Here is a 15,029-nt window from a genome sequence, read left to right on the forward strand (position 1 = left end):
GCGAACGACACGAACAATTTGCTTCATTCGCGGACCCCTTGTCTTTACCCACCCCGTGAGGCGGCCATTTTTGAGATGGCTCCTTATGTAATCAACCAGTGGCTCTGCTTAGAATGAATACTGGGTTTACCGAAAGCCATGCGAAGTGCAAATTCGTCTGCTTCTTTTGCAGGGGTTGTGGTGACGTCAGAACGCCGTGCTCTGATTGGCTCTGATTGGAAGGATAGTGGGTAGACCTCGAGGCAGCTTGCTTTAAGGTCCACCCACTATCCTTCAATCGGAGCCAATCAGAGCTCGTCGTTCTGACGTCACCACAACCCCCGCGCAAGAAGCAGACGACTTGATCTCCGCACACTCGCTACAAGGTAATGGGACCGATCAGGCAGCTTTAAAAGAGCGAGTCACTAGGCCTTTTTTTTTTGTTTATGATTGTTTCAGGGACGATATAAGACGTACAGAAACGTGACGAACTCCACGATGGTGCACTCTTGACCCTGTCTGATTGTTTCATCAGCTCGTAGCGTCGGCTGCGTCGAGACTTGAGGTGAAACCAAGTATGGTTGCCTTTGTCTCCCTTACACACGCCGGCGTTCTACATTCTAGCGCGCTCGACGAGTGCAGTAGAGACAAAGGCAGCTGGCTTTATATGTACCCACTAATCCTTCGAATCAGAGCTTGGCGTTCTGAAGTCCCCTCTTGTCGTTTCCTCTCCCATCAGTTTCTCGGTGCATTATCTTCGCGCTGTTTATACTTGGTGATTCGTTCTCCTGCTTCTTGGCTGATGCTGCAACCTGATTGCTTCACAGCGGTGATCTGTGGAATCAGCACGCCCTGCGTGTTTTAAGCAGTCCATGACTATAGCGAGGAATGGACGTGAATTTGAGAAGGAGTGCATGCCTTCTCGATAGTAGGGACGTTGCTCTAAACGTTCGGCGTGACCTGCGAGAGGCCAACGCGGATCACAGACCGGACTCGAAAACTGTGTTTGCGTTCGATATGTACTCGTGTTCTGACTAATTAAAAGCTAGTTTCAGCTAAACGCTGACGTAGCATTTGTGTCCTTTAGGTCTGTAGCTCTTAAGTTTGGCCAGCGCCGCTGGCGAGCAAAATTGAATACTTCTCGGTCGCCTTTCGTTCGCGCGTCATTGCGTTTTTGTTTTGGTTTTTTTTCTTTTAACTTTGCTCGCGGACGCTAAGTTGACAGAAATTCATTGGCGGATAAACATTTGGGAAAGAAACTCACAAGAACAAGGCTACAAGAACAGCACTCTTATCGTCTTAATAGGGCAGCGTGAGCTGCATTCTTAATATTTATTTAAGCTTGTTTTGTTCTTTTTAGAAGCTTGAAGCGATCATGGCTCGTGCATGATCAAACGCTGAAGTGATGTTTTATGGCTCGATGCAAGCATTACATGGACGCGTCTTACGGCTGCGTTCGCGCCCCCTGACCGAGAGAAACAAACCTTTATGTACGCGACGTACCCTTCCTCTACCATACGCTAGAGGGAGAGTACTGAGTGCACCGCACGAGTGGGCTCGAGATAGGTTTTATCGGATTACGTCAGGGTTATATCACGGTTGCGGAATAATCAGATGGGCAAAGATAAATTGACTTCCACCTGAAATGGATCGAAACTCTCGCCCTCTGGGTGCCTGCTAACCGCTGAAGAAATTCCACCTGGTCTGGGAACCGATACCGAGAGCTCTCCAAGTCTATCGGAGCGCTGAACCAACTAAGCTAACCAGGATCTAGACCTCAGTAGAGCATTAAAACTTGGGTTGGGCTAGTTGGTCCATTACTGAATAAAAGGTTAAAAAGCGCGAACAAACGAGGACAATAAAGAAACACGGACTGCAAAGCAGAAATATTTACACCTCGTAGACTTTTCCTTAATCATTACATCTAACCAGCGCGGAAACTCTACGTGTACTATATATCACGAGCTTTAGGGTTCGAGTTCATCTTATGGGCCTTTGCCTATTTCGCTGGAGCAAGCCCGTGTCCGAGAGCTCCTGAGTGGTTGTCCTTTTATATAAGTTGTCATGCTGGGAGTGGTATTAATGTAATCGCGCTAGACAAAACTTTTTTGAACCGTGTTCTAATGTAATTTACTTAGACTTGTCACATTCTTTTGAGGAATGCCTAAGCGGGCAGGTACAAAAACGTCCGTGTTTAAATCTCAACTTGTCGCATATTTACGTGCATATCTGACAGCCCACATGAGAAGAAGTTCTAATACACAAAAAGCCTAAGCTTCATACATTTTCCGTGTTGCAGACGAAGATAAAGAAGGCCATTCGAAGAAGAAAGATAAAAGAAAGAAGGCACGGTGTGAGGCAAGATAGTTTTGAAAGTAAACATATTCGGCATAATTCTGCCTGGTTGGCAGGCAAGATAGTTGTAACACGCATATCGATGCTCATCACCAGGAACAGCATTCAACGAATAGAGGGCACACGACCGTGTCTTCGAACGGCTCGGTGATCAGCAACTTCCGGCAGGACGAGCGCGTGCGGCCCTATTGCGCCCACTCACACAAAATACCGCTGCCCCTGACAGCTCAGGTTGAGCGGACGGGCCAGCGTCCCAGGCCAAGTGCGCTGGCAGCCACGTCCGACAAGAGCCGCAATGCCGGTTCTTCGGGGAAAATGAGAGAACTTCGAGTGTTGGGCGGGAACATAAAACATGCCACGCAACATGTCGTCATACTGGACGCCCGAAAACTTGAAAATCAAGAAGTGTGACGTCGCACCTGCGCTTTAGCTCAATCTTTGAATAGGCATGGTGCGCGTGAGCAGCGGTACGCCAAAGAAAAATGTTAAACAGATAATTTTTTTTTTATGTTTAATGCTTTATGCATGAGTGCAACGAAGAGCCGTTATACGAAGGCAAGAGCAACATAAAAAGAAGCGTATTTAGTGATAAATAATTATATTTAATCATAATTAGCGAAATTTACCAAGCGCCGCAGAGGGAATGAAACCCTGGAGCGTCGAAACCGCTACCCGATGCCTTTGCTCGCGGACGAGGCAAACAGGTTAGTAAGCGGCTGGACTAAATATGACTCGATGAATCCTGCTGCAGTAGGTGTCCATCAGGCTTCCGGACAAAATATGGCTTCCAAAGTGATCACACGACACCACGAGTCGTGAATACATTTTAACTTCCACGAGTGTTTCGTGCGCGTCTGAAATCATTTAGCTCTGCAGGCTCGTACTGATCCTGCAGAGCCCTAATTGAACATCAAAATAAAATCATTCAAAACTGATCAAGTTTTTCTCAACGGATATAAATTCTGAAATAAATAAATAAATAATCAAAGAAATGGTGCCGCAGCGATGATATCATCTCTCCTGATATAACACCCGGCTTAGTCGTGCGTTAAAGCGTCTCGAGGAAACGCACGCCTGACTTGGTTTCTAAAATTGTGTCTCCTCTACAGAACCGGACGTATAATCTCCGCTTAACAATAGAAGTACCTGGCAGAAAAAAGCCGGTGAAACCTGTCTGGTGTCTTGTTATTTAAATAGAGCTATCGCCCTGATAGATGGCAAAACAAAAATAGAAAGACCAAGCAGGGGATGTGTCGATGTATTTTGGTATTAACGCAGGGTGCACTATAAAAAGAAAGTAAATGAAGATTGTGGTGATAGAATGTGTCATAGAGCTTACTCCCGGGAGATTAGCACAACGTTACGCAAGAGCGCCAGGAAAAGCCGTGACACGCGCACCAAATTTAGCGGGCTTATGTCCCGTTCAATTCAGGTGTATTTAGTGAACACCCAGTGCAGCTCAAAACACCCTGTAACGAACAACGTAACGAACAAAACATCCTCTCCCTTTTTCATTTCTTTTTGGCTTCCGGGCACCTGTGTCCTATAAAACCACGATCTTCTGTCCAATAAACTTCAGCTGTGTTTGAGACTTTGTGTTGTGTTGTCTTTTCTCCCCCCCAGTCTGGGGTTTTCGTCCAAAATGTTACACCCTGTAAGTTCCCTGTTTCCCAAGTGTATCGGTAAGATTAGGATACCCTTATTCTTGTCGGTATTGTGAGCACTGTGTTGTAGCGTCTACGATGGTTTGACGTCGACGTCGTCTATGGTAATGCACACAATCACTAGAAGCTGAACAAAAACGAGTGCTCCGTGAATGTTTTGGTTGCAAAACAGGATGTGACATTTTCAAGTTTATTTAAGTTCTAAAACATGCAGATATATATATTTTTTTTGTAATATTTAGGGTTTTTCATTTTGAATCGAACCAAACTAAAAAGGTCGTGAGAGCTAGACGCGTACGCAGTCTTTACCATGCAGTTATCAGCCTCACCGGATATTAGATGATTGAAGAACCATATCATGGTACGTTGGCTAATTAAGCAAAATATTTTTTTCAATTATCTTCGTGATTACTGGTTTTATGTCTAACGTTGGAATTGAATTGTATTGACGGCAAGTACTATTAGAAGCCAAACCATTCTAGAGAAATTGCAAAAAGTTATATCAATTAACTTTCGCGTTTTTTTGCTCGATTAAAACAAATATGCTTAAAAAAAGCACTGCTAGCCCTGACCACAATGATGCTTGCAAGAGTGACGTAATCTCTTCAAGCATTCCGTCACTATCTCGGCAGCGTGCTATTTGGCTGCTCCGACGACACCGCAGAAGATGCGACTAAAACGACTACGCCACTCTCCTAAGCGTTCTTGTAGGCATGGCGCAAAGCGCTGTTTTGGTGCGCGATTCTTAAATTGGGTGGAAGAATGCGAAAATTGGTAGATTCATATATAAACAAAATATTATTTCCTTGCAGATTATTTAAATTGCTCTGGCCCCAAATGGTAATTATCGTCAATATTGCAATCGCCACATTCCCCCTAAAACCAATAATGAAAACGTTAATTAAGATATTTTTTTAGTTATTTAGCCCACTCACTTTAAAGAACCACCGAAAAGAAAAAAAAATATTTTTTTCTAAACAGTCCGGTGGGGACACGCGTGTAAAGAAATTAATTTTATTTGAACAAAAAAAAAAAAAAAAGCTTTCTAGAGCAATATTGATGGCGCGAGACGCATTTCAGTCGGTAGTCACCTTCCTTTCACGTGTTTTCTTTCTCAGCATTTCAGGTGCGTGGAGGAGAGAAACGCTATGGCAATGAGAAGCTATGGCAATCACGTGGAAGGGGAGAGAGTGTATGACCATTCTGTGACGTCATGGACTTCGCGCGCATAATTCAGGCGCATCTCAAATAAATCTCGCGCCGTCAATGTTGCTCTAAAAATGTTTTCTTTGTTGTTGTTTTCGCGTAAAATTAATTTCTCAACGCGCGTGTCCCAACAAGACTGTATAATTTTTTTTTTCAGTGGCCTTTTTGCGATTATTTTTTTATGAAATGTCCGCCTAGCGAGCTAAATTCATGTCGAAGGCAGCACTCGTTTAACCCCTTCTGTTTAAATCTGTTGGGATCAAACACCTTGTATATTTTCAATATTCCTTTTATCTTGCGTAAAGATGAAATTAAACGATTCGTAAGCTCTTGTCCTTTCGCCTGATCGTCTTCGTATTCCATGCTGCAAGCTATGTGCAGGTTGTCAAAGTCTCATACGCGATGGTGTAATTTTGGAAAATGCTTTATTGCTTTATCTTCACGCGTTCTTCTATATGGAATAGAATAGAAATTTACGCTCTCGTGCTTCTTTCTCACGCGTCATATCGCTTGCACTAAAGTGTAATGTGAAATAAAAAAAAAATTAAGTGCGTAACGTTTTTATGGAGTTATCTGTAGATAGCGATTTGATATTGTCATCGTTCCGCACCCTAGAACTTTGTAATCGCGACAGTATTGCACCCCCAAACTTTATCTGCATACTAAGAACTAATACATCCATTTTAGTCGCTATGTAGAATGCTGTGCATTCATATTGCGACCTTTGAAGGATGTAAAGAGTGTGTGGAAAAGGATGCTGCAACGAAAAATGATGTCAATGACCTTTCACCCTCTTCAAAATGATTGAGGGGGGAAATTTTAGCGACAATATAGTATAAATATTGTCTTGGATATGCTTGAGAAATTATTCTTTATGTGAGATATAAACGAGAACGAAACAAGCTACATCTAACTTGTAATTGCAGAGACGTACACTTAGGAATGTGTATCTTCGAGCGTATATGCCTATGCGGCAGTTAAGAGAGTCGTAATTTGGTTCTAGTGCGTGTTTCATTTCGTTTGTATTTATGATTTCTGCACATGTGCAGCTCTGTGTAGCTCGGGCTGCTTGTAAACATATTGCGAATACAAGAACATCTCTTGGCTGCTGCTAAGATTGCCAGAACGTTATATCTAGGCTGTTGGCCAGCGTCTTAAGCCTTTATCACCATTAGGGAGTAAGCCTTACGACAAGCTGATTTACACGCTTAAGGGTGTAAAACGTTTATTGCCTCTGGTTGTATTTGAATCCGAAACGTAATAAATTTTTGCTTTGGCGTTTTATTCTTGAAGAACACCCTTGGTCCAGGTATGAATTTAAAGTCAGCGTTTTAAAAATAGCAAGGCATTACGTGCCTTTACCCGTCACGTCACTGTACGACAGTATTTACGGCGAGCTTTATATGTTGTCAAAGGTCAGGCTAACGTGCTGACAAAAGGTTTTATAAATGCCTGAAAGACTTGTCGCCCAAGAAGAGCAAACTATATTTGGAAGCAAATTTTATAACAATAGTTTATTTTGTCGGTCGAAACATTCCGTAGCACTTTAAGGACTTGAAAGCTATTGAAGAAAAGCAATTAAAGTAAAAACTGTTTACTCTAGGCATGGGAAACACGCTTCTGTTGCTTAACGAAATGGTGAACCTAATGTTTCCAGAACATTGCACTCATTGTCTCAGTAACTGCTACATCGCGTGTTTAAGGTTTCCCATACCCCTCTATCAGGTGCGCGAAGTAAGATTAAGACATCCAGCCTGCGCCCGCGAAAAATCAGATCCAAATTCTAGCTGCTATCCGTAAAAATTAATATTTATTCGCATTTTCTGGGTTTTGCTACAAACAATCACGAATATTCTGGAATAAAACATGAATGTGAAGTGCGTCCGGGATAACATAAGCGAATATTGAAATACACACACAACCACACACACCATAGTTGAGATTAGCAATTGGGGTCGTGTCTGAATGAAATTGTTTAACGTTCGGAGTGGTCAAGAGCTTCGGGTTTTGGCAGGAGCTCTAGTAAGACGCTGAAAACCTCCGAGAGCATTTCTGATAGATGTTGCCTGTAGACATTACACCGTACTTGTGTTTAACTAACTATCGATGGCATGGTCGGCGAAGGACACGAGTGGAAACTTTCCGTTCAGACGCACTTTACTACAAAGTCACATTCCCATTCCGTGGAGGTGCAGGAATGTCAGAACGCCAAGAAAACGGACGGTTCGTATTTTTATTTCCCCCTCCCGGCAATGCTTACAAGGAAGAAGGAAGGAAACAGGCGCCGAGCTCACAAACAGACCGCTACTTCCTCGGAAACGGTGCAGCTTCGTGACTCGCAATTATTGGGACAGATCTTGCCGCTTCTTATTTCTTTTTCAGTACTTCTCGGGGAGATATCCCTCGTGTTTTCCATTCGCTCGAATAGATACTGTCTGCCGCGCGATTTCTATTGATAGGTGATGCAACGGCGAGTAGCGCTTCCGTTTCTGTTGCGTAAGCAGCTTGGCGGGAGCCAATTACAAGGAAAGGTGAACAGGTGCTTTCCACGCGGACGTCTGCTGCGCCTTAGTCTGCTTCATTTTTCTTCGGTAGTAATAAACGATCAAGCAAAGCGTGTGTACGCGCAGACCGCGAAGCGGAAAGGACTATAAATGTGATGGTGCATTCAGGAATTTCAGTTATTTGCACCCACCTAAAATTAATTGCCGTGTATACACGTGGTGATGATGCAAGTTCAGTCATGCTTCTCTGGTGCGAGAATAATAGAAACAAGTATTTGCCATTTCAGCCTGCGCGTAGTTTATAACACGGTCGCTGAGTATACTTAACTGAACTCCTCTTCATTCGAAGCGTAATTGGTGACGAGGATGGCACCGACAATCCGTGGGACCACCTTGTCTGTGCACTAATGCTTAGAGAGTTATACTGTGTATTTTATCTGCTAGTACAATGTCAAAATGGAAAAAAAAAATACAAATTTATAACCGTAATTTACTTTCAGTTAAAAGTAATAATAAAATATTTGACAAAATTTTCTAAATATTAAGGAAGTGAGTTGGCGCCTGATATTCTTAGACAAAGAAGTAATTTTCTTCCACCGCTGCCCGGTCGAAAGACGTGGCACTGCACAGGGAGCAGCGCAGCGTACACAATGACGGCCCACCTGCAATCCACGGCTGCGGACCCTGCATCCTTAGTGGCGGTAATTGCCGGCCTAAGCTGCTACAGCTGTACGCGCGCGCGGAGTTGAGAAAAGGGGCCGTGCTCACGTATCCCGGATGTAACCGCGAGAACGGATCCCCAGCGGTCGAGCCCTCAAGAGCAGGACCCACGCCAATGCTAATTTTAACCCCGCCGAGAGGTTTTCGGCGCTCTCCTCCTCTTCGTACGTTTTGACGGGTCACACCGAACGGGGTGTACGCGCTCGAGTCAACGGGGCGGGCAACATTACCGAGGTCGGTCCTTTCGGCTGGAAAACCGGAGACGCTCCCAGGCTCCTCACGTTGAGTCCATACGCTATTGTTCGTTTCATCCCTAAGCCGATAGTACGGTTGAAGGTACACGCTCGCCGATCCAATCGGCAGCCGTCCTTTCGTCAATCGATTCCACTCCCTGAGCACCGGTCATGGATGGGAGCGTGGTCACGTGGCTAAAAAGATAACCGTATGACTGGTATACGGATCACGTAGCTTCTACCGCACCGTCGAGCGGAGTACAGCCTGTCCGTCCTGGTTCTGCGACGTTCGCTCCTTCCTTGGTTTCTTTTCTGTCTCTGAGTGTCTTCGATGACGAGGCACGAGCAAACAAACGAGAGAAAGTAGGAGTCATTTATGTTTTTTCTTTTTTTTTTTCTCTCGTCCGTCGTGTGTGTGTACGGGATACGGGTATTTCCAGTCTACGGACCGTGGAACTGGGTCAGCGGTCTGCTCAAGAGGATCTCCCCAGCGAGGAGCGGCGCATTGTAAAGAGTGCCGGGTAATGAGAAAAACGCTTATTCTTTAAAAAAAAGGAACGTAAAAAAGGGAAAAAAGTATGTCCGACGAGGAAGGCCGAGGTGAGGTTCTGTCAGAGCTGACCCGAGCAATGGTTGACTTCGGCCAGACAAGATGTCTGTGTAGATCCTTCAGTTGCGTGTGCAGGACGCCATAAGCAGGGGTCACTCCCTCTGGTACATTCGTTAGCTAAAGCACTGGAAGAGCTCATGCGAGGACAGATAGAATTTATCAGCGTAACTCACTGACGTTGTTGTTCTTTTGTTTTTTTTCCCGATCAAGCGGATATCCGAAATAATCTACCTCTTTTTGTTCACGTGTTTCCTATTTTTCCTATTTTTTCCATTGGAAAGCGTTCGCTGCAACTTGAAAATCGACAGGGTCTAGTAACGTTAGCATGACGCTTTTATGTTTGAGCCTTCAGCCAGAATTTCAAAGGTCTCGAGAAACGCCCGTCTCCGACGTCATGCCGCTGTAGTGGCGCTGCTGTCGGCATGGCGTTTCAGCTCACGCGAATCTGGTTTCTTTGCATGCGCTTTGCCCACACCTGGTATGGGTAAGCGTGGGCTTGTTTGTGTATAGCGTGTTGGTGTATACTTTTCAAGTCAGTAGCGCAAAGAACCGTATCACTATGCGCAGCACGTCTCGCAATCAGCGCGGCTTCTGTGATGAGTGCGCGATGAATCCACGAATTGACGAATCCACCTCGCTAAACATTCAGGAGCCTAAGCTGAAAGTTACCAGCGGTCGCATGGTACAAGAAGCAACACATTTGTCGTTTGCGTTTATTAGGCAGTGTGATGTTGGTCTGCCTTTCTGGTATAGCGACACTGGTTTACGCTGCAGGTGATAAATGTAACCAGTGCAGCAGAACTGCCGGCCTGGGATCTTTAACGTGCGTCACGTGGTAGTGATACACGAACGCACGCCTGTACGATTGCTCATCCAGATTGAAAAGGGTAGGGGTGAGGTTTGAACCAAGAATGTCGTACGGCACTCAAAGGCGAATGGATGCTGCGCATTTATACGAAAAAAGTAATGCTGTAACTTATTTTTGTTGTTGTTGTTGCATGTATTAATGTGTCTTTAATTGTAAGTAAGGCTTCCTTAAGGATGAAGTCGTCTTCGCTGTAGGGGAGCCGCTTAGTCGGAGAACCTTTGTTAACAATGGTCGCTATTTTGTGGCTGTAGGTAAGTCGGTGGGGACGCTCATGTTTTATTTGTTCGCGGTACGTTAGGGCACGCACAACGCACGACCGTTTCAAACATATTTTTGAGACCCGGAACGAAGTCACGCCCAACGTGGAAGTTTGCGTTGACGTTATTCAAAGGAGCTCTTTTACCCACAAAAATGAAAACACAAACAGTAAAACAGTTGCTTCCTCGTGGCCGTAGCGTTGCAAATTTCCATTCCTGCGAAAGTGCCGATTACCGCTGCCGCTAAAAATAGCAGCACCTTTGAATGAATGAAGATTAACTAGAAATAAAAGGAAGAAAAAGGCAAAAAAAAAAAAAAAAGGATATACGGAGTTTCTCAGCGGCAAAAATTCTTGGAGAATTTTTTTTCTTCTCGCGTTTGCGTTAAAGAGAGCACCTGGTTGGTATGTTTTGAGGACTTTCTTGTTTTCTGTTTTCTGAACTGAGAAGACGGAAACGTGGTTGCTTTCCGTCCATCAAGTCTGCAGTGGTTGGAAAGGATGTCTGTCCTGGTTCTGTATCAAAGGCGTCACAGTTATATGTTCGTCAAGCTTTACTCAAGTGCCTGCCTGATATACTAAATATGAAAAAAAAATTAAATGAAAGTCTTGCTTTTGCCGTATGTTTCCTTCCCACTTCATAAAAGGGTACTTTCTCACCTTTTGCTGGGGAATATTAATCATTTTCGGGGATACATCTATGTAGTCTATTGGCAATGCAAAATTTAAGCCAATATGCACTGTCCCTACCGTTTTGCAAGACTGACGTCAAGGATCCTTCATTGCCGGTTTTGTAGTGCATCGCATAAAAGTTGGTGGTGATGTTGTGGACAAAATGCTTCATCAGAGTCCGATAGGGACGACGTATGAACACCGATTGGGGCTCCGTATTTTCGAAGTACGCTCGCTTTATCGTGCAACCTACGAATTATAAATATCCGAATGCGATATTCCGTATTCGTGTGATAAATATATAAATAATCACCAACATAAATACCGAATAATAAGAAAAGCACGACAATCTTGACATTATTGCAAAGATAAATCAACAAAAGTTCACGTGCACAAACAACACTGAACGTGCTGATAGCCATGGACCGCAGAATATATACTACTGCCATTAATACTTACAACTCAATACAGGCGTTGTAGTTACAGCAACTGGGTAGATTATACAACTGAAAAATTGTTTCATACTCCCTGGGTTTGGTATGTGGTAAATATCAGATTGACTTGCCGCCTAGTTTAGGTGATGGGGAGCGCGCCCTAAAAGAAAATGTAACCATGAAGAAAATTTTAATTATTTTTGACTTTGTTAAGTTAAAATAGAAAGGTTTACATTATTAACAAACTTTATTATTTATGAGAGTGGTACCAGAAAAACTTTGCGTATAAGGTTATTTCTGCTCACTCTTAAGTATTGTGATATCCAACGTTGCCATAGATACAACATATTAAATTCAAGTATATCCTTTTTTGAAAAAAAGTTGAAAGAATGACCACTAAATCTATATCCGAAAGTCTATTTGGTGCTAAAAAAAACCGTGCCGCAAAAGAGACAGATATCAGGGTTTTGTAAGCTTTCCAACTACTTCCACGTCTCCATTGTGACAGGATGCAGAAACTCCAAAGCCTCAATTGCAAAGTGATGTCTTGGAAAATTAAATAGGAAATTGAAACACCGCTTCCAGCAAAATAAACAAACAAAGAAAAACTGGGTACTGGAGAGCTCCACTGAAATTGGTGATGGCAACAAAATCTCAGATACAGAAGTATTTACACAATTGACGCAATGACAAATCTTTCTCCTACATTTATGAAAGCATCGTATACAAGTGGGGTTGTACGAGGTGCTTCTCTAAATGGGGAAGTACTCTTCGCGCATGTGTCACGAAAGGGTACGAACTTCTGTCACATCCTTACGACATTTTGTGGGACTAAATTTGTTGGCGATTTGTGCTGGGCATTAATCACGCTAAAGTCATTAAAAGGCCCCACCGACTCTGAAACCCAGTTTGTAATTGGAATTCTATGACCATGCAAGTCATATAAGATCCATTGATACATTTCTGAATGTTATAAACTTAACACAATGAGCGAAATAATGGCGGGGAGACGGGTTTTAATGTTTAAAATAGGGCTACAAAGCATTCGTGATGCATGATGGGCGGACTAATAGTCGAGCTCTGCCCACGTACAAATGGGCGAAGGAAATATAATAACAAATGATCGTGAAACGACGCTCTATAACTTTCTTACTTACAACACATGCCCCTTAAGTTTCTAAATTACTACTGGTGATCTTTTTTTCCTTTGGAGAACACTTTGGTAGTATAAGCTGTTCTCACGATGAATGTCCAGTATGTTCTTCCAAGACTAAGCCGGCAAATTCCTATAAGGAAGGTATCCCAAACTTATAACACGATATACAAATGCCCTAAGATAAAATCGAATGGCATCGAATGATAGGATAATATATTCACAACTCATAAAAAACATTTCAGACATACTGTCGTATTAGTTTCTTATTTCAGGACAAAACATTTCTTCTCCTGGACTCGCCATACATTTGCTGTTTTTGCACATAGGGTATGTGCTAAGCCAATCACGGTGAACATGATATATTTTTCAGAAACTTTCGAATAAAAGTTAACAAAACTGTTTCGGGAAAAAAAGAATTTTCAATGCTTTGTTTCAATGCATGGTGCTGCGTTTGTACTCCTATTACTAACATGGACAAATGGGCTAGTTGTTATATCTTCGAGATAAAAGACAGCGCGAAAAACAAGGACACAGAGGTATGCAATCTCTCCTTTGGGTCCTTGCGTTTTTCGAAGTGTTTCGTCGTGGATGTACTCATATTATCAAAAGATATACATCCAGTGCTTTGTTATGACTTTGTAAGAAAAATATTGAAGTCAAGAAGGTATTGCAGTTGGTATGGTTCAAACAAAAAGAAAAAAAGAAAAAAAAGGAGATATTGAGTTGGATTGTATGTTTTGAAGCGCAATGTATACAAGCTATTCTTATTTTAAGATAAACATGTAAACCAAGTTTTCCAGTTTTCTAACGTCAATTCTTACAGACCCTTAAAAACAATTATAAGCATAAACCTTTTTTTTTATTAATCTTAGAATAGTTAGTTCTCGGCAAGATAAATACTGTTTGATTAGCCCACAGAGGATTTACAATGAAAGTTAATATTAATTTTCATTTCATGCGTTTTTACTGTTTCCTTCCAAATCATATGACAAATGCATCGCAGGGAAAAGTAATTTTGTATTGTAGTGATTATGTGTATCCGGGTTCGAGAAGCAGAGGCATGACAATAATTAACTGGACTAAAAAAAAAGTCATTTAGGGTCAAAGACAAATGCGTTGACTTCTTTAACATAAATCCCCTCCCAAAAATATCTCCCGAATCGTTACACTCACCTGCGGCGGTTTCTAGAGGCGGTCCAACAACCGGCAGAGTTCTAGGGTTCCACTAGAATCCTCACGTCAAGAAGTTGTCTTGAAATCCGTTTGCACAGGCCTTCGGTCGAAGCACACTCAAAGATTCCCTTTTGCCCACTCTAATCCAATCCAATCTCCAAACCGAATACTCTGGTAGATGGTGTACTGGGGAGGCGGTTACGCAAAACGAAGCAGCGGATACTACGATGACCCGATCGCCAACGACGACGTGAAGGCGGATGTTCGTAGGGCGCCGACCGACCGACCGAGAAATTACCGAGGACAGACAACACAAGCGCTGGAGCGAGAGGGTCGGGAGACCAGGCAGGGGGGTGCACACAACAACGGTTCCGCTCACCGGAGTAGGCACGAAGGCGGCCGACAGTCTTCCGATCTAGGGCCGACTGGAAGTACTGCTCGCCGAGTGTGCCGGAAAAACGGGGGGGGGGGGGGGGGGGGTCAGAATGACTCTCCCTGCTGACCCAGATCAGATCCGCACCTGCTGGCGCTTCGCTTTCGCCCTTTCCGTGCTCCGGAGACCGCCCACCTTGCACACGGCACTTTCCTACGCGGTGTTGAGTGCCTGGTTACGACGTCATTCTTACCCAAGCATGTCGTCACTCTGAAGCTTCAGTAGTTTGTTGTTGGAGGAGAACTAAAAGGTTTCCTGGCTTGTGAACCAGTACCTCTTGAATGATGGAACGACAGTATTGAATACAAGATGACGGGACACATCTGTTCAATTCGAGCACCGCGATTGTGTGATGTTGCCTCGGCGTTGTGAACAGTATCAAGCGTCCAGGGGAGTATTGTTTCACCAGGGAGGAGTAACCAAAACCATGCTTCGTTTCACCAGGCTTCGTTTAACCAAGAGTCGTAAGGCAGTTAAGGGTGCTAGTCGATGGAGTCAATCAAGCAGAACCAAAAGCGCAACGTCACCGTGTTCGTCGGTTTTCGTGCGTGTTCTATCAACTGACTCAACCAGACGAGTGGTGTGAATGCGCCACAACCTAGCGTTTTGGTCTGTGTGCCTTCTAGTTTTTTTTTACTGTGCTCTGGCTTATTATGAAACTAAGTATAGATTGTTGCTGAATTATTGCTTCGGTGTACACATTTACATTCTGCAGATGTGAACACCAGGATTGAAGGCGTGAATGTAAAGCGGTGGAAGTTTGTTT

At 43.6% G+C, this 15,029-nt stretch overlaps 1 protein-coding gene across 1 annotated transcript in view; it reads right to left on the minus strand.

Moving 5' to 3' along the window:
- LOC8026123 (clavesin-2) overlaps positions 1 to 14,237 on the minus strand; it is a 108,763-nt gene extending 94,526 nt beyond the window's left edge. Inside the window, exon 1 of the mRNA XM_029980487.3 lies at positions 14,210 to 14,237. The gene's annotated coding sequence lies outside the window, so the exon portion shown is untranslated. The remainder of the gene's footprint in view (positions 1 to 14,209) is intronic.
- Between the last annotated feature and the right edge of the window lie 792 nt (positions 14,238 to 15,029).

The sequence above is a fragment of the Ixodes scapularis genome, unplaced genomic scaffold (genome assembly GCF_016920785.2).
Source record: "Ixodes scapularis isolate PalLabHiFi unplaced genomic scaffold, ASM1692078v2 PGA_scaffold5__190_contigs__length_132052651, whole genome shotgun sequence".
Classification (NCBI taxonomy): domain Eukaryota; kingdom Metazoa; phylum Arthropoda; class Arachnida; order Ixodida; family Ixodidae; genus Ixodes; species Ixodes scapularis.